Genomic DNA, 25,474 nt, shown 5'->3' on the forward strand with positions numbered 1-25,474 from the left:
TTTTACAGGAAGATGATCAGCAAGCAGAATCAGAAAGAGCTGATATACTGTTGCTGCTTTAAACAGAGATATGAAATCACAGAAGAAACAAGTCAACAACAGTAAACAAAGGAAAAAAGAAAATCCCTTGAGGCTTAATATGAGAAAAACCTGAAATCAGAAAATTATGAAGTGATTAAATGAATCCGAATTAATTTCTTTTTTCAATTACTACTGTTGCATACCAATCCTTCAAAGCACTTTCTGTATCTAACAAGTGTTTAATTAAAAGTAGAGATTTTAAGGAGGAAGTTCTAAGATGACATTGAGAAAACTACATCTGAGAGAAGTGAAGATAGTAAGACCAATGACAGCAGAATTGTTTGTGGTAAGACAGGGAAATAGTAGAGGAGGGTTTGGAAAGTGTGAAGCACACTGGAAATACCTTTTGAGTTATGAAGTGCATGTATTGGTCTTGTGGTCTCTGAAGTGACTATTACACCCTGGAATGGTTTAGCAGGAAGTACAGTACTTACAGAGGACTTAAGAGTACAGTTAGAACTCTCCTAGTAAAGGCTGTCTACACAAGATGGTATTATATATTTCTTACTCTCATAAAGTTTTATTAAGTTATTTACTCAGATATATCAACCATATCTAAACTTCAATTCCTTTCCAGTTTCAGGCCTTGTGGCATGTCTGGCCACTGTGCTGTTCTAGGGGTACAGGGCCTGGTCTGTAATACTCTTAACCCCCATGGAAGGGTGGTGGACATGGAACCCACATCTTTTGAGACTCACAGGTGAAAAATCAACTCTCAGCTCAGTTCTCCCAATTTTTAAGAAGGGTAAGAAGGAAGGCTCCAGCAATTACAGGCCCTCCAGTCTCACTTCAGTCCCTGATAAAACAGAGAAGGTTATTCTGAGAGTAACTGAAAAACATTTGGGAGACAATGCAGTCACTGGGCACACCCAGCATAGATTCACAAGGGGGAAGTCCTGCTTAGCCAACGTTATTTCCTTTTATGACAAGGTCATCCTCCTAGCTAACCAAAGGAAGCCAGTAGATGTGGTGGGTTTGGATTTTAGCAGACCTTTTAATACTGTCTCCAAAAGTATCCTGGATAAAATGTCCAGCATTCAGCTGAGCAAATTTATAATACACTGGGTAAACAACTGGCTCACAGGTTGGGCTCAAAGGGTTACAGTAAATGAGGTTATATCAGGTTAGTGGCCAGACACCAGTGCTCTATTTGTAATGTTTTTGTAAATGATGTGGATGCAGGAATTAAATGTAAAATGTGCCAATGATACTAGACGAGACTCTCTGCAGGGTAGAAAGGAGCTACAGAGAGATCAGGATAGACTGAAGAGCTGGGCAATTGCCAGCTGCATGAAACTGAACAAGAGCACACACTCAATTCTCCATCTGGGATGGGTTGAACCTGGTTATACATATGCACTGGGGGATGAAAGGCTGGGGAAAAGCCCTGCAGAAAGTGATCTGGGAGTCCAGGTCGATGGAAAGTTGAACGTGAGTCAGCAGTGCCCTAGCAGCCAGGAGGGCCAGCCCTGTCCTGGGGGCATCAGGCACAGCATCACAGCCAGGCAAGGGAGGGGAGTCCTCTCTGCTCTGAGCTGGGACAGCCTCACCTCGAGTGCTGGGGGAAGTTTTGGGCACCACAATGTAAGAAAGACATCAAACTGTTAGAGAACCTCCAGAGAAAGGTGAGCAAGACGGTGAAATACCTTGAGCACAAGAATTACAAGTGGTTTATGTCACTTGTTCCTTGGAGAAGGGAAGGCTGAGGCAGACAGGTTGACCAGTGATAAGGCACAAGCTGTGTCAGGGGAAGGTGAGACTGAACTTTAATACAAGGTTTGTTACTGAGAAGTTGTTTAGTAAAAACCAACCTGGGAAATTGGTCACAGCAGCATAGCTTGACTCGCTCGCAGTAACCATGTTCTGAGCACAGGCACACATCCACTGCTATACACTGACATTCAGTCATTGGGAAACAGGCCCCACAAACCCTTGGCGTGAGCTCAAGAACACAGTGATGGCTGATAGCATTAAGCCCAGCCTGGTTTTCTCATTCATGTTCCTACATGTCCTTGAGGTATTGTCCTTTGTCTGCAGAAACCTCCCTAAGAGGGCATTGTCTTCCATGAAGAGGGACAGAGTCTGTATTTCTCTTCACTTCTGGCTGACACTAGAATATGTAGATAATCCACCAGACCACTGGAATCCTCAAGCACCAATGTGGACACCCCCTAGACACAGAAGCTAGATGGCTCAAGCCAGATACCTAGCATGGCACCATGATACCAGTGGAGAAAAGAACCTCATATTTTGGGGTTTACATCCACCTCTGAATTAAGATCAGGAAATATTGTCTTGGTAATTTTTCTACAGTACAGTGTTGTAAGAATCTGGAGTTGCTCACAGCCTTTCCAAAGATACTTCAGGTATTCTCAGTAAGATTAATACAACCTGAGATGCCCAAGAAGGAGAGATAATGGCAGATTGCAGCCATGTATTGGATACGTGTATCAATCATCCCTAAATGAAGCAATCAGACACAAAGAAGTTAGAAGATTATTGAATAGATTTAAAAAAAAACCAAAAAAACTACAGAGCACAACTTTAGTGTCTGATTGGTAGGAAAACTATCTTTTAAAATTGAAGTAAGGTTTCTGGCACAACAGAACTCTGAATCTCTGCAAGAGGCTCCACAGAAACTGTCACTTTCTAATATTAGATATTAGTTAACTGTGATTCCAGTCTAGCTTAAAATATTGTGGGGCTTTTTACCTAATAAGAATGGTTTAACTTTCCCACCCATATATGTGCATGCAGCACATAGAACCCTTTAGTATTCATGCTATTGTATTACTCTCTCTAAATTATTAGGATGCACTTGTATCACTTTTTAAACTCAGTTCTGTGTTACAAACGAGTGTCCCACACCAAGACTGTTTGAATGTGTGGCTGGTTTTTTTAGCTCTGAAGCACAGCTGCTTGGTTTCACCTCACAAGTCCATTTTTCGGGAACTAATACTCATTGCCATTAATGCTGGGAGCTGCATTTGAGAAAAACATAACACAGAGAGTCTTCATGGTACATAAGCAGCCATGCAAGCTCCTAATTGCTCCACTGACCTCACTGGGAACAGTCAAGAATACATTATGCACATACTTTAATTACAGTAATTTCACGAATACAAGCCGCACCAATTTGACTAAGATTTTGCTCCTAAACCGGAAATGCGGCTAATAATCAGGAGCGGCTAATACAACCTCAGAAGTGCCTGCCAGAGTGCTGAGCCGAGCAGCTGCAAAGTCGGCATTTTGCGATTGTTACAAATCGCTACTTTGTTGCACCGCGGGTGGAGCCTGGCTCCGTGTAGGCAGCACGGGGGGCGGGGAGAGAGGCGGGAGAGCTCTCTTTCCTCCTCTGCCACAGCCCAGGGGAGAGACGGGGGGGGGGGGCCCGGCGCCGCCATTGCTGCAGCTCGGGGAGGAGAGGGGGGACCCGGGCCGCCCCTACCGCGGCCGGGGGAGGGGGGGGGGGGGACCCGGGCCGCCCCTACCGCGGCCGGGGGAGGGGGGGGGGGACCCGGGCCGCCCCTACCGCGGCCGGGGGAGGGGGGGGGGACCCGGGCCGCCCCTACCGCGGCCCGGGGAGGAGAGGGGGGACCCGGGCCGCCCCTACCGCGGCCCGGGGAGGAGAGGGGGGACCCGGGCCGCCCCTACCGCGGCCCGGGGAGGGGGGGGAAGCCGGCGCCGCCATTGCTGCGGCCCGGGGAGGGGGGGGGGGAAGCCGGCGCCGCCATTGCTGCGGCCCGGGGAGGGGGGGGGAAGCCGGCGCCGCCATTGCTGCGGCCCAGGGAGGGGGGGGGAAGCGCGCGCCGCCATTGCTGTGGCCCGGGGAGCCGACGGGAGCCCCGCGCAGCCATTGCCGCGGCTCGGGGAGCCGACGGGGTGCTTTGTCCCCGCCCGCCGCCGCCGCGGCAGGAGCGGGGAAACTCCGTCCCTGCCCGCCGCCGGCGCCACGGGCGCGGGAAAGCTCCGTCCCCGCCCGCCGCCGCTGCCGTAGGAACAGGGGAAGCTCCGTCCCTGCCTGCCACCGCAGGGCAGCGCCGACCCGGGGTGACCGAGCCCAGGGGCAGCGGCGGCCGGCCCCGAACTGCAGCACCGGGCTGGACCACCTGGCCCCGTCAGCGGCCCCTAGCGGGCCGAGCCTGCACAGCCTTAGCTCAGCCAGTAAACCCCGCCCTCCCGCCGTTCTGTTAATAATTGCACGCGGGTCCTCGCTGCGAACGACAGAGCGGCTTATATTCGTGTGCGGCTTATCTATGGACAAAAACCAAAATATTTGCCAACACCCAGAGATGCGGCTTATAGTCAGTGCGGCTTGTATTTGTGAATTTACTGTACCTTGTTAATTCAGGACCGAAAATCAAGAGGAAACATAGTACAAACCTGTTAAAGACATTTGATTAAAAGCACTGGGCAGGGTGGTAGAAGGGATCCTCATCAGAGATGAGGATTTCATTTATACTAAATAGTCAGTCTCATGAGAATCTATAAGGGATAAGGAGGCAAGATAAAGCTGGGGCCTGGGGTTGTGGAACAAAGGTTAGCACACCATCTCATGATAGTCCTCCTGGTATGTAGAGGAATGTACATGTGCTTTGCTTATTGCAGATCTATTTATATGCTCGATATTAAGATCTGCAATAGATTAATAAATAGATCAAAATATTATTAAGTATATTTTAAATTAATATTCTTATTTTAAAAAAAGAAGTTGCTGACTCTGAAGTCAGTAACTGGTATCAGATGCACTTAGAAAAATCTACATTTGTCATACACTGGATACTATTCCCTTTAGAGGACTGAATAACAGAATTCATTATTAATTCTATTGTATCTTCAGAACTCAGCTATTTAAAAGGCCAATCCATTTAACCAGAGATTTATTTTCAGTTCTTGCTGTATTTTTTTAATGTGTAGAATATTTCCTACAGCAACTTCATTTTTTTTCCCAATAAATAAGAATTAGCCCTTGAATCAGGATGTATTCCCTGAATAAGGCTCAGAACAGAACTGCTGAATATTTAATACAATCAGCATTTGCACAATTACTTGTACCTGCCCTAAGTATACAGAACCATGACACAGAGGCTCACAGTACCTTCACTGAAGTCACTGGAGTTTGCTGAAAGACAATTGATTTGCCTCAGAATATAGGATTAAATTCTCTTCTAATTTTAGAGTAATCTGCATAGCACATTCAAAATATTCTTAATGGACATCTATTTCTATATTAATTTAATATTTTAATATTCTATATAAATTTTAATATTATTTTTCTTAAAAATAAGATACCTGATGTTGCAGGACACACTAACATCTATCCTTTGGAACAGGTTCATTCTGACTTTAATCTCCTGACCATTTTTAAACAGTTTCTGAGTGGAAAATATTTCTTTACTTAGCAGTTGGATACCCTCAATTTACACTACAGATTGCCAAAGGATTTGTAAGACCCATTAGCTTTAACATCCACAGGTGTACCCATCTCATTTTATGGAGCTGAAAGCTGGATTCAAGTCAAACAAAGACTTGTAAACTTATGTGTTTATCTGGAAGAGTCTCAATGCTCTTTTCTGAAAATAGTAGGGTATTAGCATTTAACAGATTGGCTTTATAACTGTTTAAAGAAAAGATACCATCTAGGAACAAAGTGTTGGAAGGGGATTACTAGGTCAGTGAGTTGACTCATTTTTCCCATTTGCAGGAACTGCAAAGTACAACGCAGTCCATTCCCTTACCAAGAGCCATACTAACATTCCTTAACAGTTTGCCCCATCTCCCTTCCCAGAAAACTGTTTCATAATCCACTGCTGTGATAACCAAAAAATCTCCCAGTTGAGAGCCTAAATGTTTTAACTGACATTTTATGGTATTTGTTTTGGTTTTTTTAATGTCATGTGTCAGGCAAGCATGGCAGACAGGACTGATTGCAGCACTACATAACTTCAACTACTTCAGGAAGACCTGTGTGTACAACTTCTATCACCACTGTCATTGTGGAAAAATAGTTGAATATCTATCTAAACCCAAAGGATACAGGAGATTAAGACCCATGTATATAATAATTATTTGTGTACAGTAGGTATCTGTAAGATATAAACCAAGGGTGTAAGATGCAGAGCGGCCTCCCAGATCTGAAACACAGCCAGTGAGTTTTGGTTTAGAGGCTGAGAAACTTATGTACAATTGGAAGGCAAACAACTTGATCAGAGAATATCTAAATTTAGAGCTGGCTAATTAGTCAGCCAAACAATCTCAAATTAGTTGTTCAGAAGGCTGTGTTCAGCCACTGCAGAGAATAAGGGGATGTGTGGAGGACTGAAAGAATAGTCAAGGGTTATGGAGATGGGTGTTGGTGGGGAGGAAGGCAGGGACAAGTGATGGCTGCAGACTTATTGTGGAAGGAAACAGGACATGGGCATTTCAGTGGGGAAAACTGGTTCAATGAGTGGCAAAATTTTAAAGGATAGTTCAAGATGAACACTTCCAAAAGTAAGAATGAACTTGTTCATTGCCATGTGACAGTGACAGAAGCAACATTATAACTTTTCCCATGAAATTTAAACAAAAAATGAAATCAGCATTTTTTAAATTGTGTTCGCATGCTTATTTTCAAAATGAAGGAAGCATTTTATTTTGCTGTTAAAAAAACATTGAAATTGCATTAATACATAATTAAATGCACAAAAGCCAGAGCTATTAACTCAGAAAATATGGGGAAGGGATATAGACTTTCATAACAGCAATAATTTCAAAAGGGAGCACACATTCAGATACAGCAAAAAGATAACTGAGATGCAAGGCTTTAGTAAAAAAGAAAGGATACAGGAAATACAAGAATACAAGAATGCTGTAATAGAAGTTCATGGTAAAGAGGAACTAAGTTTCACTACAGATGAATCTTAATCTAAATAATTTAATTTCAACCCTGAGTGCTTCAGCTTTTAGGCACCTCTTCTATTTCATAGTCACCACCTTGCCATGTAAAGATGCAGGTATTAAGTTCTAATGCCCCAGTTTATGCTTTGCTTTTTCAGAAAAAGAGCTGGGAAAAAACACATGAAAATATCAAGAGTAAGTAAAACAAAGCTACAATCCTTTCAAAGCACACAAAACACCAGAACCTGGGAGAGTGTTTGCAGGAAGTGGTATATAATGTGAAAGCTCTTCTCTCTTCACCCTTTTTTAGACATCAGCCTCTGGAGAGAAAAACTTTTACCTGATACAGCGTGGACACTTTTATACTGTAACTGCTATTAGAAGAATGTCAAATACTCCCAAGACCCAAGTCTCAAAACTTAAAACTCACAGAAAAGCATATGAATGATGCCAGCAGGTCAAACTTCTGGATTAAATAGTAAGTAATTCTTTGCAATGGCAATCCCAGAACTATCACCCAATTTCTAATACATACCTTTGGACAACCCACTGTGTTGACAGATGCCAGTCTGTGCCAGTGAAATGACATTGTTTTCACAGCTTCATCTGTCAGATGAGGGCAATAAGAGACATGGCAGTGTTCCAGGTATTCTGTGCCCTTGCAGAAATCAATTACAATACATGTACATCAATCCTTTGATCCACTTCAGACATTCCAGTTCTCTAGGTAACCTTCATTAGTAGTGAAGTCATTCTGTTGTTGACTGGGAATGTCACTAGAAAAAGAAGAGATGCATTAAGGGGCTATTTTCAATTGCTTATGTATTATACAGTGGGTTTATTAGACTAACATTTATGTAAGTTCCACTATATATATTAAAACATGTTGAATTTGGGTTCTTTAAATTGTGCACAACCCAGAACATAAAATGTTGTGCTTAGAGAATCAGGCCCAAATACATTTATTCTACTGCTCTCTGCAAATGCCCATTTTTGTGCATAATAACTTTTTTCTTTTTCTTTTTTTTTTCTTTTTCATGAACAGAAAACTGTATCTGTATAAATCACATTATATTTTGGAAGGGAATGGGCAAGAACCTCAGGACTGTCACTCGAGTTCTGGGTTCTGATTTGCTCTGTGGAGCAAACCAGTGATACTGGTTGACTACAATTTCTATCCTAGTTTTTAGAGTGAATAAACATTTGCAGATCCTACTGACTCCAATTTCAGCATCTTTATAACTCAAATACTAGCTTTTTCATATATTCTGTAGAGCAGATAGTCTTGGAAAATAACAATGGAACTCCTGTGGAAGGTCACATAGATTCTTGAAATACACTTTTCTCCTTTGCACTCTGAAACTTTTTTTACTTTTCAGACTGAATCTTTTTCAAGCCTGAAAACCATCACTTCTAGGCCTGCAAAGAGAAGTTGGACCTTCTACCGAAACCTTCTCTGGAAACCTCTTGAAAAGAGATGCCTAAAATCACATTTCTTCACCTGACAGCTTCATGACATGAGGATCAGAGGACAGCTTGCAGCTCTACCAGAGGTTTAGCTTCAGTTAGAATCTCTCCTTTTCTGTCATGTCCAGCCTAAAACCATGGTGAGATGCCTTAAATGTGTCACTGAGCTAGCTTCCAGGCCTACTAATCTTGGCCTAAGGCCAGAGTAATTTGTTATTTACTGGAATAGCAATTCTACCTCTACAGGGAAAACAAGGAAGTTTACATAGTAGATTGAATAAAAACCACTGGTTGCATGAAGATTTTCAAAGCTTTCAAGAGTTAGTCCTGAAGTCCCTAAGCACTACAGAAAAAGAAAATAAGTACACACACAGAGACATAAAAAATTAATGTATTTATTATATACAAATGTTATATATTTATCATTCTGAGAAAATTACTTCTGCAGTAATCAGGCTATTGCCACTAACACACAACTAATTTTTCCTTATGTTAAATAGGAACTTACACTATAACACAGGATTGATCACTAGAAAATATTTTTAGTTTGACAAGATTATGTGTTTCTGTGTGATTTTCATAAGTCTTACCTAAATAGATGCAAAGAAACTTACCAGATCTGAAATTTGTTTCATAGACCATACTTCTAAGATCTTTGTCTATATCTTCATTCTGGTTTCACTTTCTTTTGTCTATGGTACAGCTATATCAAGTTCTTCTTGGACTTGTTTTATTTTACAAAATATTGAAGTATCAAATTTTGAACCTAGGATTGGTTAAAGTGGAAAATTCAGAATATGTATTAATTGGCTTCTCTACCCTTCCCATTTCAATCTTGGATTTATGGGCTGTTTTTCACCTGTAATACAGAAACATTCTACACCCAGCAACTAAATGTTTTTCATCCATGTGCAAGAGAAACTGCACTCCTTTCAGAATTAGGTCTCAGATGTGATGACTTAATTGTCACATTCTCAACTAGGGTATGTAACACAATCTGAAGCCAAGATTTCAATGCCTGTTAGATATGTTTATCTTGTTTTTACTAGCATAGCTTGTCTACATACTTATTTAAAATATCCTTCAAAGTTAGAGTCTGAATTTTAAGTCTACCTCTACATGGTTTTGCAAATAACACTAAGATTATATTTGCAATCAAAAGAGTTGGAGCTTTGTTTGCCCTCTTCATTTCTGTATCCCTGGTTCTTTGTCTATAGAGAAAATAGCAGAGAAGATTGTGAAGGTAGATTATATTTGCAAGACATTTAAATACTATAAAAAGTCAAATGCCATATAAAGACAATGTAATTTTCTAATTTAATTACTCAATTTTAATTCTGTATAAATAAGGCCTGAGGATACACACAAACATCAATGAAAAGGTCAAATATTAAATTGCTGCTCATTAAGTGAAGTAATTTTCAAAATACAGGGTCTCATAAATGTTTACATACTGTTATAATGCCTGGGAACAGGCAGTGTGATTACAATGAGATTACTCTCTGCAAATTTCCCACAAAAGTATATCATTAGATTCAATTTACAGAAAAGGACTTGTCATTTTGTTTTGAGTTATTCTGAATCTCTTCTTTCTCCTGCACTCCCTAGATCCATGAAAACAGGGCTTCTGCAACTCCTACATATGCTCCCTGCTGCTGCTTTCTTCCTCAAAAACTTCAAATTCATTTGGCAAGGAAAGTAGAAACACTTCTTTTAACAGTTCTCTTTTTAACTTACTCTGTGTAATGAGAGACCTGAAATAGCTTCTTAGCCATGGGCATGGCACAACACAGAAGTGAATATTCTCTGACAGCAGCAGCACTGGCACCACATATGTTTCCATGAGGTACATACTTGGTCATTGTTAAAAACATGGAACTTTACACAGAGCATTCATGAAAGACAGGACAGAAATTATTCCAAGAAAAGCAAATGGCCTGACATGTATGTTGGGCAACAAGACTCAATCCAGATGCAGCTCTTGTGGTACAATAACTGGTTCATTTTTACAATATATGGCTATAAAATGATGGGTGTTGAAGATTTATAATGGAAAAAACGTGCAAGCTGAAGACTTGGATTATGTGATGGCATTGGCTGTACCTGCAGCCTTAGGATCTGCAACTTTTTATGGGCATGAAATCGATACTACTAAAAATACACGACTTGAGCATTTCTGTTACATATAGTTAGGAACGATTCTCAGTTACAAAAAAAAAAAAAAAAAAAGTGCTCTTATTTGGATGTCAATTCCTAACAAGATGATGGTTCTTTCTACTACTGTAAAGTTACCTACTACTGTTTATTTCTCATACTGTTCTGAAATACAAAGTAAATCTATGCAATCATATCAAGTTTGTCAAATGTCTGTAAGGATTTTGGTAAACTTCAAGTAACCTATGATAAGGACAAGGAATTTCACAGTTTAACCCTACATTTTGGAAGCAGTCATTTCCCTTCATTTGGAATTTTCAAACTGAGTGGATTTCATGCTCACTAGATTCTGCATGGAAGTAAATAGAAAAAACTGCCCTTTATTCATCCTTTTCAAGCCATAATTGAATAGATCTCAGGCATATGGAGCTGTAGGAAAGAAAGGGTAGAATTTTTGATGTAGAATGGTGTTATGAAGAATGAAGGATTAAGTGTAGAACAAAACAAGATCAGTTTTGGATATGGTTAATTTAATTAACTAGAGGGGCTTCCGGGGAACACCCAAGAAAAAGACAAAATTTTACCTGAATCCTGTTGTCACAGAAGTTTTTGCATTGTGATGTAGAAAGTTCCAATATTTTTCCATGGCAGCCAAGGGGACTCAAGCCCTAAAAAAATACCAGAAAAATTAATAGAGAAAGATAAAAAGTCTATTTTCCTACCTCTTGAGAAACAAAGAAGCTAAAGAAAGGTAGTGTGGTGTGAAATACTTCCACCAGCAAAACACTTTTACAGATCTCCTCCAAAATTTCGGGTTGAAGAAATTTTTTTGGGGGGGGTGGGGGGGGCGTTGTTTGGTTGGTTGGTTTTGTTTGTTTGTTTAGGGTTTTTGTTGGAAAAACAAAATACTACTTGCTAAGACCAAATGTTGTAAAACTACTGGCTTACCATTAAGGGTTTTATGGCTACAGCTATAGCACAAGACAATGTTTGAAATGGTGCGGTCACACTTAAAAGTGTATGAACAAACCCCACATCCAAGACAATAGATGAAAACTGGTAAATTCCTATGTCAGGACTGCAAAAGGATCTAAATAAGCTTTGTGATTTTTACTGGTTCTATATCAGGAAACTGGGCAATGTTCCAATGCTAAATGTTCTAATTTGAAGGAGAATTAAATGTTGATTTTGTAAAATTAATTTTGATAATCACAGCAGAACATCTCTGCACCTCATATCAATAAAGTAAACTTTACTAGGAAAAAAAGTTACCACTTTATTCCATATGGTTAATAAGTTATCTACAATTAGACAGTGAGCAGGACTGCCTAATTGTAGGCAGAGAGGAAGTATCATCTTAAAAAAATAAGCGCATGTAGATAGTGTCTGGAAGCCAGATGTGGACATTGTAATGATAATGCTGGAAGAGTGCGGCTGGAGTTCAAATTTTGCAGATTCCTGAGATCTCACGAGCTGAATTGATTAAAAAAATGGAACAACAAGAGGTTTCCAATCCTTATGGCTACTTACGAAAACACAAAATTTTATATTTTTCTCAGCAGATGCAGTTATCTGGTGAAAGTCACTTCCAACAGCTTTGTGAAAATCCAGATTTCAAACTCTGTTGACCAGAGTACTCCAATTAAAGACAATAAAATAGTTATAAAATAAAAGCTAAAATGGGTTTATGCCAGAACTTGAATTTCTTACAGCGAAAACTGATGGTCTGATAGGTGTAATTCCAAGGACATAATTTCTTCTTGCTTTTTTCTTTACATAAAAGTGGCATCATTTCAATGCACTTGCTAATGAAATACTAAAGAATATAATAAAGATTTTTTTTGCTACATGACAATTAATGCTGCTATCACTTCAAAGTAAATTTATAATAATTTTATATGACTAAAGTGACATTAAATCACAGAAAAACTCTTTTTTATAAATGAAAATCAATGTCTAGATTGAGGTATTTTGTTAATAGCTACAGATTTAAGAAAAAGAGTGAAGACTTGAAAGACAAGGAATGTCATTGGGACATTCATAAAAATAAGGAATGTCATTGGGACATTACATTTAAATCAAACTATGAAACTTTCACGTTTCCAAAAAGAAACCTCTTCAAACAATCTCTATAGAGGAAGCTTAATCTATATGAAATTTTCAACTATTATTTTTGTATCTAACATACATACAAAGGAGTAAATTTTCACCTGTTTTATTAGACTTCCTGACTTATTTCCTGATAAATAATGTCAGGGATTGCCATCCATGATATTAACCTATTTCTGGAAAATTTCATCTTCTATACTAAACCTCTTCACATTTACAGAAGATGTGGTTGGAGCTATCATATTGGAACTCCTGGAAACAGATGCTGGCAAAAGAAATACTGTGCAACACACAGACTAGGATCACCCACTCTAGGATCACCCACTCTCCAAAAACCTTTCTCCTTTAGTGCCAATAAATGACTCCTGTATCTTGGATGCATCTTTTGTTGCTATGGAGAAAGGGAAGACTCTGTCCAGCATCTCTTCTATAGCATATTACCATTTCCATTTTGAAAACAATTTTAAAAGAAACTTCTTAATCCTCTCTAACAGCTGCTTTTTCAAGTAATTTTTATGGTTTTATTCTTTTTCAGCTACCTTATATCAGAAGTCCTAGAGACATTTGCAGAACATAATCTATTCTTATTTCACCATGGTTTCTGTAGATGAGAAAATGACTATTGACTGTACCAGTTGGTGAGGGTCTTTGCTTGCTAGAGACAAAAGCATCTGAGGCTATGCCATTCCAAAGAGTAACTCTTCGTTATTTTTATTCTCATGCTGAAAGTCTCTGCTTTTCTACTGCAGACTGCAATGAATGTACTGTCTCTCACTAACAATAACTGTGTGCTAGGGTGTTTCCAACTTCTGAGATTTCTCTTCACATATCTCTTTGCAACCTTCAAGGTCAGCATCTGTAATGTATCATCGTGTTCCAGAGATATACAGATGTTACTTCCTGTTCATAACTCCAAACGAAACAGATTGACTCCAAAGTGACTCCAGTCCTTGTACAGCTCTTAAGAGGTGTCTCCCACCATCCATGTCTGAGCCATTCACTATAAAATGACTCAATTCATTCTCTAAAATGCTCAGATTTCTGCACAGATTTGCCACAGTCAGGCATGAGTGTCATGGATTGAACATTAGAAGAGAAGAATGCAATTCTTACCATGCAGATTCATTTTGCCATTAAAAATATATGTGTGTCAGAACAAAGCTCAGATTCACATAGTAAAAACCTCCTGGAAAACAGGTAAATTCCTATGGAAATGCAGCTGTAGTGTTTCTAATACCTGAGTTAATATAAAGGTAGGCCAGATCTGTTTTCAGGAACTGTAGGGACATTTTTCTCTTGCAGTGTAGAAATCCCCCTGTATAATGCATACCATAAAATTTAATTTCTATACCTTACCCCATTTGTGGTTAAACCAAATCATAGCTTGCAAGCTACGATTGCCAATGTTTCTTGAGACAGTCCAGACACTAGGGATTCCATTGCAAAAAAGTATCCTGTAAAAATATCAAGCCCGATTTTCAACATTGCTGAGTACTTTTAATTGCAGCTGATCTGTATTGGGACTCCAGGTGCTGGCACATCTGGCATTGATCACAGTGACTCTGTTTTAGTATTTCCTATTTCTATGCAGCATTAAGTTTCTAAATCTCCAGATTAAATTCTCTCTTTCTCCATTCTCCCAAGCAAACTGGAATTTGGACCCCACTTTAATATACTTTAACTTTTTCTTTTCCTTGCCTTGGGAATGTGTGGGATTTGCTACATCCTTTCCTTTGGAAATCAAATGCAACTAATTAATTTGCAGTCTGTAGCTGGTTATATCTATTAGACACAATGATATATTTTTCTTAACCATTACAAGGCTATTCCTCAGTCCTACTGGCCTAATTTTCTAACAGACCAAAAAGCAAAGCCAGGCCATGGATTTAAGTTGCTACTGATTCAGAATCCCAATAAGACTAAAAAATTAGGCTAAAAAATTCCTCTAATTATTGTGGAAAGTCAAAATTCCACTTTTGTTTGGGCAGAGTCCCTACTTAGAAACTTATTATCAAAATATTAATAAATATTTATGTTGCCACCTGGCCTTCAGGACCAGTCAGAATCTGAAGATCATTAACACATAAGAAATAAAAATGGAGCTAAGTGTTTATACATTCATATAACCTCTACTCTGGAGTACCCAGTGACTACAAAGCATCCCCAGCTTCAAAGAGTAACTACACACACAGCAGCAATTCAGCCAGAAGAGAATATGGGGCCTTAGATAATCACAACAGAAAATTTAATGCATGACAGTCATTTTATCTTTGATTTCAGAAGTGTTTTAGAGTTGTTCCCATTTTTAAAGTATTGTACCTACTTTTTACATTTCAGGCTATTTTTTTCTTTCTAATTATTTCACTGCATATAACTCACCCCTGATATTAAGCTTGCCTGAGCCTATATTAGGGCATCTACTGTTTTTGTCACTAGATGCTTTTTGTAACTCAGGAGTCAACTAAGACTATTTTATTATTCTGTACTATGTTTTTCTGTCTAATTCCTGCTTGACTAAAGACATTTTCTTCAAATGTCCTGACAGTTTAATACAGAATTACTTTTCTAACGTCCCAGGAATATGGGTGGTCCAGGCCATATGCATCAGCAGCTTGTGTTGGAATGAGGGAAGTGGGGCAGCTGCAGTCTCTCAGGCTCACCCTTGGAGCAAAGCTGCCAGAGCCTTGACATGTAGACACTGGGGAGAAATCAAGACATTTTAATAAACACATGGGAGAGTGTGAGAATAAAATTTGTGACTGGAACTGCTTCTATAACTCATGGAAGCAGTTCTTGTGAGTCTGCTTTCATAATACAGATTTTGGTCCTAAGTGCTAATGTTACCATCTCTATAATAGAAGCTCGGACCCCTTGTATATACTGTAAATAATTTTATAATGATATCTAAAATATTTGTAACATCGCCTCTGCATTCATGGACACATCCACCATACTCCCAATTTAAAAAACTATACTCCCTATTGCAAGGAGTTTAGAGGAACAAAATGTGAGGCAAAACAATGAAGGATGGAAGGATAGCTGGAAGAAAGGGAATTTTCTCAAAGATTTTTAACTTTCCTTTCCAAAGACTCAACATCTTTGCTTTGTCATTGCACTGTTGCTTTATTTTTTAAAAAGAAATGTCTCAAACTTGCAAATATTTTCATTTCTAAGATTCTATGTCTTCTATAATTTTAAGAAACTAATCTCGAGTACTTCAAGAATGAAAAAACCAAATGTCCTTCTACTATCAAAAATATTATTGAGACTTAAAAAGTGTATGTTGTTTAAAAATCTATTTTGAATAAAGAAAGATATATTTTCTGAAATGTAAAAGGATGAATGCTAAAATTAAAGAGTGCAAAAATTAATATTTAAAATGTAATTGTGTGGGGGTTTAATGTAATGTTATGTATTTTCCGAGAGTTAGAGTAATATAGTCAAAGCCCTAATGAGAAAAGTACAGAAACTTCATTATGCCACCAGTTCCTCATATGCTTGGAGTTCACTTCCTTTTCATTGGAAATTTGGTTTGTTAATGAATGGTCTTATTTAGCAAGATACTTAAGCACACATGCAACTTATTCATGGCATGAATTAATTCCCTTTTTCTAGCTAGTGTGCACAAGTTTCCCTAGGAATTTTTTCATGCAAAATGTGCAACTTTCTATGCAATATCAGAATCTGAACATATGCAGTGATTACTTTTATTCCATTTCTGAGTTTTAGTTGACAGCAGGCTCAGGACTTCTCCAAACATTAGACTTTTAATGTCTATGTTTGAAGAAGCAACAGAAGAGAAAGGCACCAACACTGACGGAAAAACTTCCATTTCGATTAAGTCAGGCATGCCTGAGACACAAATGTATAAGAAAATATGGCTCTACTGTATCTTTTCTCCACTATGTTAAGTACATGTCATCCTTATAGCAAGAAATTCTGCTCTGCTTTGAAGGACAGAATTATTCTGTTGTCATTTGAAAAAACAGAAAGGAAAATTCTCTAGTGTAGTGCAAATCTAATTTGCACCTTCTAAGTTTTAAACACTAAATAGCAAGGCAGGAAAAGTAAGAGAGATCTGTTGCACAGACTTCTGGACAGCACATGAGCTTTACAATTTCTCTTTAATTAACACAGCATATGGGTATTGATTACTGTACATGGAACACTGTGCTCTCTGTTGCATTTTTTAAACCAATACTTAGAAAGCCCAAGTTGAAAGAGATCGTAGTATGACTTCCTCTCTATGCTAATAAAATGTATAATATAAAGTCAAAGCATAAAAATAGTAGCTTGTTACAGAGCAGACTGATAGATTTCCTTTTATCAAGTAATATTTTAAGACTAGGAAAAGTATTTAATATTAAATGTATTTTTTTAATATGTGCATGAATTTTACATACTTAGATACAGCAAACAGCTAAAACCACAGTTTTTTTCCTAGTGTAGTACTCAGAAATTGCAAATGTTAAAATGGTCAATTTATCTGTCTTGTGGGAGAGAGAAAACTGCATGCCTTAGCAACGCAGTGTAAGCAAAAAAAGCTTGGCTTGTTGCCGAGGTCATGGGTTGTGCTATGTGAAAACTAGAATAAGAAACACAGCATTTTAAAAGACCAGTTGTGGCAGGCAAAGAGAAAGAAAACATTTTTGTTGTAACATTGTGGGATTAAGTTCAAGGCAGCGTACATTTCATTCAGATATAATTTTGTGATATTTTAAATGAGCACATTAAGTGAAGTCTTCTTGGATTCCCTAGCCTCTTTATTTAGCTTAAGTTTCTGACCTCCATAAAAGATACAGGCATTATAATTTTTTTTCACGTTTTAATTTTTTTTTGCACAAACTTTGTGTTAGAGCCAAATAATGAGGTTCTTAGTCAGAATTGTGTTTGGACAGTGACTGAGTGAGCAGTCTCTATGGAAAGTTTTTTTGACAAGGATTCTCTTAGATTTCTGTGTTCAGTGCAAAGTTTGTCCCAAAAGTAAAAGAAACAGCTTTTACAAGGCAGGACCTGCCAATGTTTAACCTGACACCCCTCAGTGTCGTTTTTTTTTTTTGCTTTCCAATTTTAACAGCTTTACATTGAAGATACCTTGTTAGTAATTCTTTCATTGGCAATTGTTTTCTAGACAACAAAGGAGAGCAGTGTCTCTGTTGGAGCTAACTCTCAGCTCTCTTAGCTTAGCTCCTGAAGAACCTGGTACAAATGGCCTCACACTGACTTACACTCCATTACTGACCCTAAAAGAGAAATGTGGGCAATATTTATAATCACTACTTCCCCTAATCTGTACAAGTCAATGTGCGATTTGCATTCAGCAGCCAACACTGAAGATAAGCAAAAATTAATGATGGTATTTTTAAACTAGACCTTTAAACCCCAAAACAGTGAGAATAATTAATAGCTTAATCAGAAAAATGTTGCTGTCTGGAATGGCAGAAAAACTGAGCTTTCTGGAAAAAAAGTCTGTTGGAGATAATGAAGAACTTCCATTAGTTCCAGCACATAGAAATTATCACCACTCCAAAAGACAGAGCTTGGAAAATAAATCTAGAAATAATCAGAACCTGTTTAAACATTTCAGAGTAATATTTGTGCTAATATATATTTTTTAATTTAAGGACCTTAAATAATTTTAAGGAAAAATTATCTAACACAGCAGCAGCAAAGGTCATTTGCAGCACTTGTGTGCACTAGCTGTTCTGTACCCTCCATGAAGAGTTAATCTGAGTCCTTCCTCAGAGTGTTTCACTTAATCAATTGCATATCTTGCACATGGCTAACTTATAACATACACAGAGGTTATAAAAATGAAGTAGATAAAAATGATTTCAGCCAAGTTGAGAGATTTGGAGACTACAGCTTGGGTGTTTCAATACAGTTCAGATCTCTGGTATGTTTAACATTACTGTACAATTAGCTTTATGCATTCCCAGTATTTCTTTTGTGTTCCCTGAAGAATAAAAAATTAATCCCAGAATTCTGTAGGACACAATCATATTTTGGCTTGTACAGTTTGTTGCAGCACAAAGAATCACAGCAAATCCCAAAGTCTCAGCACTACTAACAAACTGATAACCTGAACGGGGCCTCATTGTGTGACCACAATCCACAGAAGAAGCTAGAATTCATAAAATCCCCCTGCAACAATTCAACCACTGTGACAGTTCAGGTGTTTTTTCATTCAAGAGGACAGATGAAATTAAGAAATGCAACTTCAGAATAACTAACTGCCATAAAGTCCATAAGGAACGTTGAGCCTGGCAACTGAGTTTAAAAAGTAAATATTCTGTAATCACACTGAGCTTGAGAGGTGAAATGGCCACATTATAACTTTTTAAATAATAAGTACATGAATACACAGCTGATCAACTATGTGACAACATGGGCCATACACTGCTTTGTCATACATGAGGACAAGAATGCCATCACTCCTAAACTGAAATTGTGCCAGGGAAATGAGCCATTACATTACCTGTTAAAAACATAGACATATTTTCACTCACATCTCTTAGTTCTAAAAATTGTGATCTATTAATTTTCTTTCTTTGGTTTTCACATGTAGTAATTTCCTGTTATTTAAGAATTATGATTTGATAGATTTGAAATCCCCATTCCACACTGTCCTGTGCCACTGAGGGGAGGAGGCAGAAAATTCAAGGGTGAAGCTGAGCTCAGGAAGAAGGAAGGGGTAGGGTGAAGGTGTTTTAAGATTGGTTTTATTTCTCATTACCCTACTCTGATGTGATTGGCAAGAAATTAATTTTTTCCTCCAGGTTAGCTCTGGTTTGCCTGTGATGGTAGCAGGTGACTGAACTCTCCCTGTCCTTATCCTGATCCACAAATTTTCTGCTCTATTTTCTCTGTCCTGTCCACTGAAATGGTAGAGCACCTTTGGTGGGTCCCTGGAGCCCAGGGTAAACCCACCACATATCTAAATATGTTAAAATGTGTAACTTTGCTAATGCTGAAATGTTTGACAGTGTCTGGAAAAGCAATAAAACAAGTGTGGATTTCTACAATACCTTTACTAGTGCTTAAAAAGTTTTGTTAGGATAATCCAGCCATTCTTTAGCAGTAGAAGCAGTAGACACGTGCAAACACACAGCTCATGATTTGGCTGACAGACTGGAAAACCCAGCCTGCTAAATGTTAAACCAGAAAATGCAGGCAGCTGTCCCACCTGCCCAGCTAAACTGGATAACATGGTATTGCTCCAGCACTTTTCAGTCATCCTACAGGCAATATTATCAGATTTTTATATGCTAACAGACACAAAAAAAAGCTTTTGTTACACTTTAAAGCAGAATCCCTAACCTTCTCCTGGCGTCAGAAACTTTGGGATCAACAACTATTCCAATTTCTTTGTATTATTTTATAGGTATTTTAATTTTGAAATGTTTGTATGTTCTGCCTTCCCTGTTCTCTCTCATCCTCAGCTCTATCACTGTGCAAAAAAACAGGGATCAAATGTGCAGCTTTGGAACTCCTTTCATTTGTCTTTGTTTCCACTGATACATCATGCACCTTAAGTGGAAAACAAGTCTTTACAGAAAAAATATTCTTCCTCTATGTCATACATTACAATGTTTTCTTGATAATTGTAAAAATTGGCAATTTTATTTTTTATCTTAGTATTAGACAGTAATAAAGTATTACTTCAATATTCACAAAATTCATTAATATCCAGATTTCAAGAGAATTGTGACAATGGAATTTTCTTTGGTTATCATATTCTTTTTCATAGCCACATTCCAGCACTGTAATATGCCATGGCTATTAAGTGACACTACATCCACAGTTAACTCTTTTTGCTTGAACTGGAGCAACAATGAATGGATTTTTGAAAATATGATACAGGAACAAAAAACTATAATATAAAATATTTTTCAAAATATTAAGCTATCTTATATTCTAAGAATTTGTTTTTAAAACTGAAAGATGTGTTAACAGGATTCATTAAAAGTAAAACTAACTTTAGTACAATCCCTTTGCAATGGTTACAGAAATCTGATGTGATCTAGTACCTTGTGCAATCTGCCATATTCAGTACAAGAATATGCTTCAATGGCGAAATCATCTTAACACCAACTTCTGTAATCTTCTGGCAGTCAGCCACATGAACGTGCCTGATGTATGAGCAGCATGTATTCATCAGTTTGAGACTTAAATCAGTATTTTGGTTATTCCCTGTTGAAATACTTAAGATGCAAGTAACACATCTGACATACATTAAGAGCATGATCCAAAAACCCACTGAAATCAGCTGAAAGATTTATTTCAAATTATCTGAGTGAATTGTAAAATTACATAATCCTAATAATTTTTTAATCATTATACTAACCTCCAATGCTGACCTTCAAAAGTTTACATTCTGCAAGCGTTTTAAAAATTGTGTCAGAAAGTTTTGGAGAGTCAAGAAAGAAAACAGACCTTACCTGCTGGCATTTTTCAACCAGAGCATTTGAAGAAAAAAAGTTAAATAAAACATTCATATGTCCATGCTGTCATGTAAAAAAAAAAAAAGCAAATATTCTCCACATAATACCAAAAAGTTAAAATTTCAAACAAATAGTTATAATCCATTTAACAGTAGCTTCCAGAGAGTGAGTAGCACATAAATGACTGAAATTCTCTATATAGTTACTATGTTTGGGAACACAAGGAAAAGAAGCAAGTACCTGGAGACATGAAGTATGGCAGACACCCGAGACAGTGATAGAGTTAAACAATCACTTTTGCAGAAGCCTGGAAGTTCTTTTTTGATGGGCACAAGCAGTAGCAGAATGCTGTTCCCATATATTACAGCTGCTTTACCACTGAAATAAATGAAATTATCTTATTTATAAACTGGAAGACCATAATTCAAACATACCGAGGAAAAAAGAAGACAACTGAAGTTTTCTGACAGTGACTGCAAGTGAACAAAATTTATAAGCATAGTTAGACAACAGTTTTAAAAATTCTTTTGGTTAGAACTTCTTCTCTTGAATTGATTCTTACTTCTTTAAAGTCATTTGAAAGGATAACTCAGTTCCAACATCATAAAGTTTCTCAAAAAGTTTATTTTCAGTTCCTAACTTAAATACATCTATCTGTAAGAGTTAACAAATAGCAAATCTCAAATCCAGTTGTAGGCAATGGCAGTATTTCTGAAGACATCAGCTCAAATTTACTCAAGAAATCAAATGTTTATGTCTTAGCAAGCCTGACAAAAACAGTGCAGGGAAAGCTTGAGATCTCAATGCTTTAACATCTTACCATAGGCACCTAGATGCTCACTAAAACATGAAATGCATTCATCTCGCTAAAAGAAAAACAGATCCATGAGGCATATATATTATTCTGAAATTTGAACAATATAATGCTAAGGATCTGTCCTCTAACCAAGCAAGAGTCAGGTTCAACATTTTCTACAGCTGACACCATTTATGGAAGGGGGAATGAAGGTTACTGTCTCATTATTCTACCATGGTTTTCCCAACCTTATGATTTATTCACCTATGGTAGATATTGAAATTCAGTTTGAAGCAAGTTCTGAATGTAATAAAATATCTTCATTGTTTTATTTCCAGATCCACAGTAAAATGTGTGTAAGATTCAGAGGGGCTACAAGGAAAGGTCCTGTGCAGTCACAATAATATCGAGCTCTTCTACAGAATCCTTCATGCAGGACCACAACAACTCTGTGTACTCTAACAATGCAATATTCAATGAAATTACAAATGGACTGATGGATCTGTCAATTCAGTTTATTCCTTCTATCACTCCAGGGAGACAATTATTTAACTGCTTAAATTCAATAGATGTCAGTTCACTCTTGGGCATACAAAGTGTTTCTTTTGACATATAAATGCTGTGTAAATGACAGTTTCTTTTTAACTTCTACAGAAAACATAGATGTGAACGATTCCTCCCCATGTAGTCCCCCTGATATTTGCATGTAGAGATCTCACTGTTTTCCAGGGCTTTGAAGTTGTGTAATATAACAGTTGATGGTTGAACTTGGGGATCTTAGAGATTTATTCCAACCTTAATGATTATATGATTCTATACTAACCCTGTGCAGCTCAGACTACAGCTCCAGGAATTCATTTGCAAAACACAGGAAAAAAAAGTAGTCTGGCATGTCCTCCTGGCTACCAAATAAGGCCTATGGAGAGAAGAATCCAAAGAAGGAATCTTGTAGTATAAATATACTGGGAGGAATTTTTGCTGTGCCCCACCTCTCCAGCTGCTGCAGAAGCCTGATGTGCTTAGCTACCTTGTCTAAGGAGAGCAGCAGTGCTAGGCACAGGCTTTGCTTAGGGCAGAAATGTTGTCTGACTGTGGACACCACTAGCAGACAGGAGATGGCCAAAGAAAAGCAAGCCAGAAACTGAGCAGCAGCTGATCACCCAGCACACCTCAGTACGGTAACAATGCACCAGGAGATGCTCCCAGTTCTTGCACTCCTAGTCTCCAGCATTTCTAGCATGACTGGTCTCCACTAATACTTTTCAGTGAAAACTAGCATCAAACCTGCTTTACTACTATCTTACATTAAGTGAGGAGATTCACACCTTGGGTTTCTGGCTCTTATTTCTGAAAATTTTATGTTTGGATCCTTTTGCATGTGAGATGTGTTTTAAAGGAGTAACTGACTTTAAGTTATAATCAAGGTGGATTGTCTTTTCTTTTCTGACATAATGCCTCATCTTTTAACTTATGCCCAGGTTGGCTTGCTCTTTATTTTCAGGCTGAAATGCCCTTTTAAACAAATTCTTTGTCAATTGTTTTAAATGTTTTGATGTTAAATGTCTTTTCTTAGAGGACTGTGGCACTCTTTGCACATTTTCCTTTGTGCAGAGGGATGCCAGCCCTAGAGGGAAACTGGCTTGATGTCTGTCAAATGCATTTTTAGACTTAAAGTCTTTGTCCAGATCTCACAGACAGACAGACAGACAGACAGAGAATATGGTATGGCTCATAACACACATTGGCACTTTTAGCACTGTGGATGTAAATAATCTGGTGCGTTTTGAGTTCAGGACAAGTGTAGCATATTTGTTTTTCTACAGTGGGTCTGTAACAGCCTGCAAAATGACAAATGAAAAACTTATCATCAAAATAAATACAGGAAATATTTTACCAGTAGTGTATGGTGATATAAATCCCATCAAGTCCCATCCCTCTGACAGCTGGTTTTGTTCAAGGTGGAGTCTGATATGGTGCAGCTGGGTTACCCTGGATTAGGCTTCTCCAGGAACAGCTATACTCTAAGAAGCAGATAAAAAAGGGAAAAGAGAATCTTGTGAGGCTGCAGGGAGGTGGAAGAGAGGGATTATAAGGAAAGAACCATTTCATAACTGCAAACTGGTCAGAGCATGTAGAGCCTGTTGGTGCACTGCAGGCTATCATACCATGTCCGACTGAGACGTGTCTGTTGGAGAAAAGGACACTGTGACTTTGGGAATGTGGTTGATGTGGGCAACACATCAGTGAGGATCTGCAGATGGTGCTGCAGACCTCACCATCAGCATGGATAGGTTGGATTTGTCCACCCCAAACTGCAAAACAACCAGGTGCAGCGTAGGGCTATTATGGCAAAGGCAATCAACCCCTTTTTCTACTGGTAGGGATCATCAGAAGATAAATGTCAGTCGGGAGAGCTGTGTGCTAGTTCTCAGGACAGAATATGAAATTCAGTTGTCCAGATTCTAGTTTCGTATTCACTATTGGTATATGCAATAACATATCCTACGCAATGACAAAATCCTATCTCATTTCCTCACTCCAAAACCTTCAGTATGTGTGAAAGGGAGTAGCTTAATGGTGAATATCATGCAAGCAGCAGCCCGAGGCATGTCCTGGGAAATCTGTATTTTCTGCTGGTCAAGAAGCACCAATTGCTTTAACATGGCGTGACCAAGTCGTTCAAGCAAGAGTTTACCTAACTCTGCAACAGGCTTCTTGCTCATTGGCTCTCAAGCAGCACAACAGAAAAATATGAATCCTGGGATCTCAAAGAGCAACAAAGATCCCAAGACACGCCTGAATCACCTGTGGAGACCCCTCCCACTCTCTAATTGCTACATAGATATATTAAGTTAATTTTCTAGGCACTACCTTATATTAAAATAAAGTGAAATTCCCACTCTCAGAAGGAGAGATTATAGGTAGCAGGTAATCAGATCAAACTCAGCAAGCCTGACAGAAATAGCATGCTTTTTTCTGGAATTCAGTAAGGATTGCATAACGTTAAATGCAGGCTAAAGGACTTTTAATCTCTATCTGGAAAACCACTGTTTGCTTAACATAGACATTTGATACGACAAATAGCAGAAATCTAGTGTTTTCCTCCATGCAAGCCAAACCAAATTATATGGAAGTAGTTAATAATAATTCCCCTGCACAGATTGTTTTTGATTTCTTTTTCACTTGAACTGGTTTTTAACTTGAAACTGGATAATGCATGCCAGGCATCAGGTTGAGAAAGTTCCAGCGTGAAATATGCACTCAGATAAGATGAAATAAAATTAATCAACATTTAGGTCTGACTGCAATCATATGTATTTATCTTCTCTTCCTGTATTTCTATAACAATAAAATCTTAAATTTCTTTTCTATGGCCCCATGGATTCTCTATAAAACTTTAGGCGCTCTCAAAGCTAAGGTATAGAAATATGAAATTTCTTGCACACTTTAGTAAAAAAATTGCTTTATCAACTCACTTTGAATTTCAATGTTCAATAGATTGCCTCAACATTGAGCAGATTGGCCTGAGAATCAGTGTTAGGAT

The sequence above is a fragment of the Catharus ustulatus genome, chromosome 4 (genome assembly GCF_009819885.2).
Source record: "Catharus ustulatus isolate bCatUst1 chromosome 4, bCatUst1.pri.v2, whole genome shotgun sequence".
Lineage (NCBI taxonomy): Eukaryota > Metazoa > Chordata > Aves > Passeriformes > Turdidae > Catharus > Catharus ustulatus.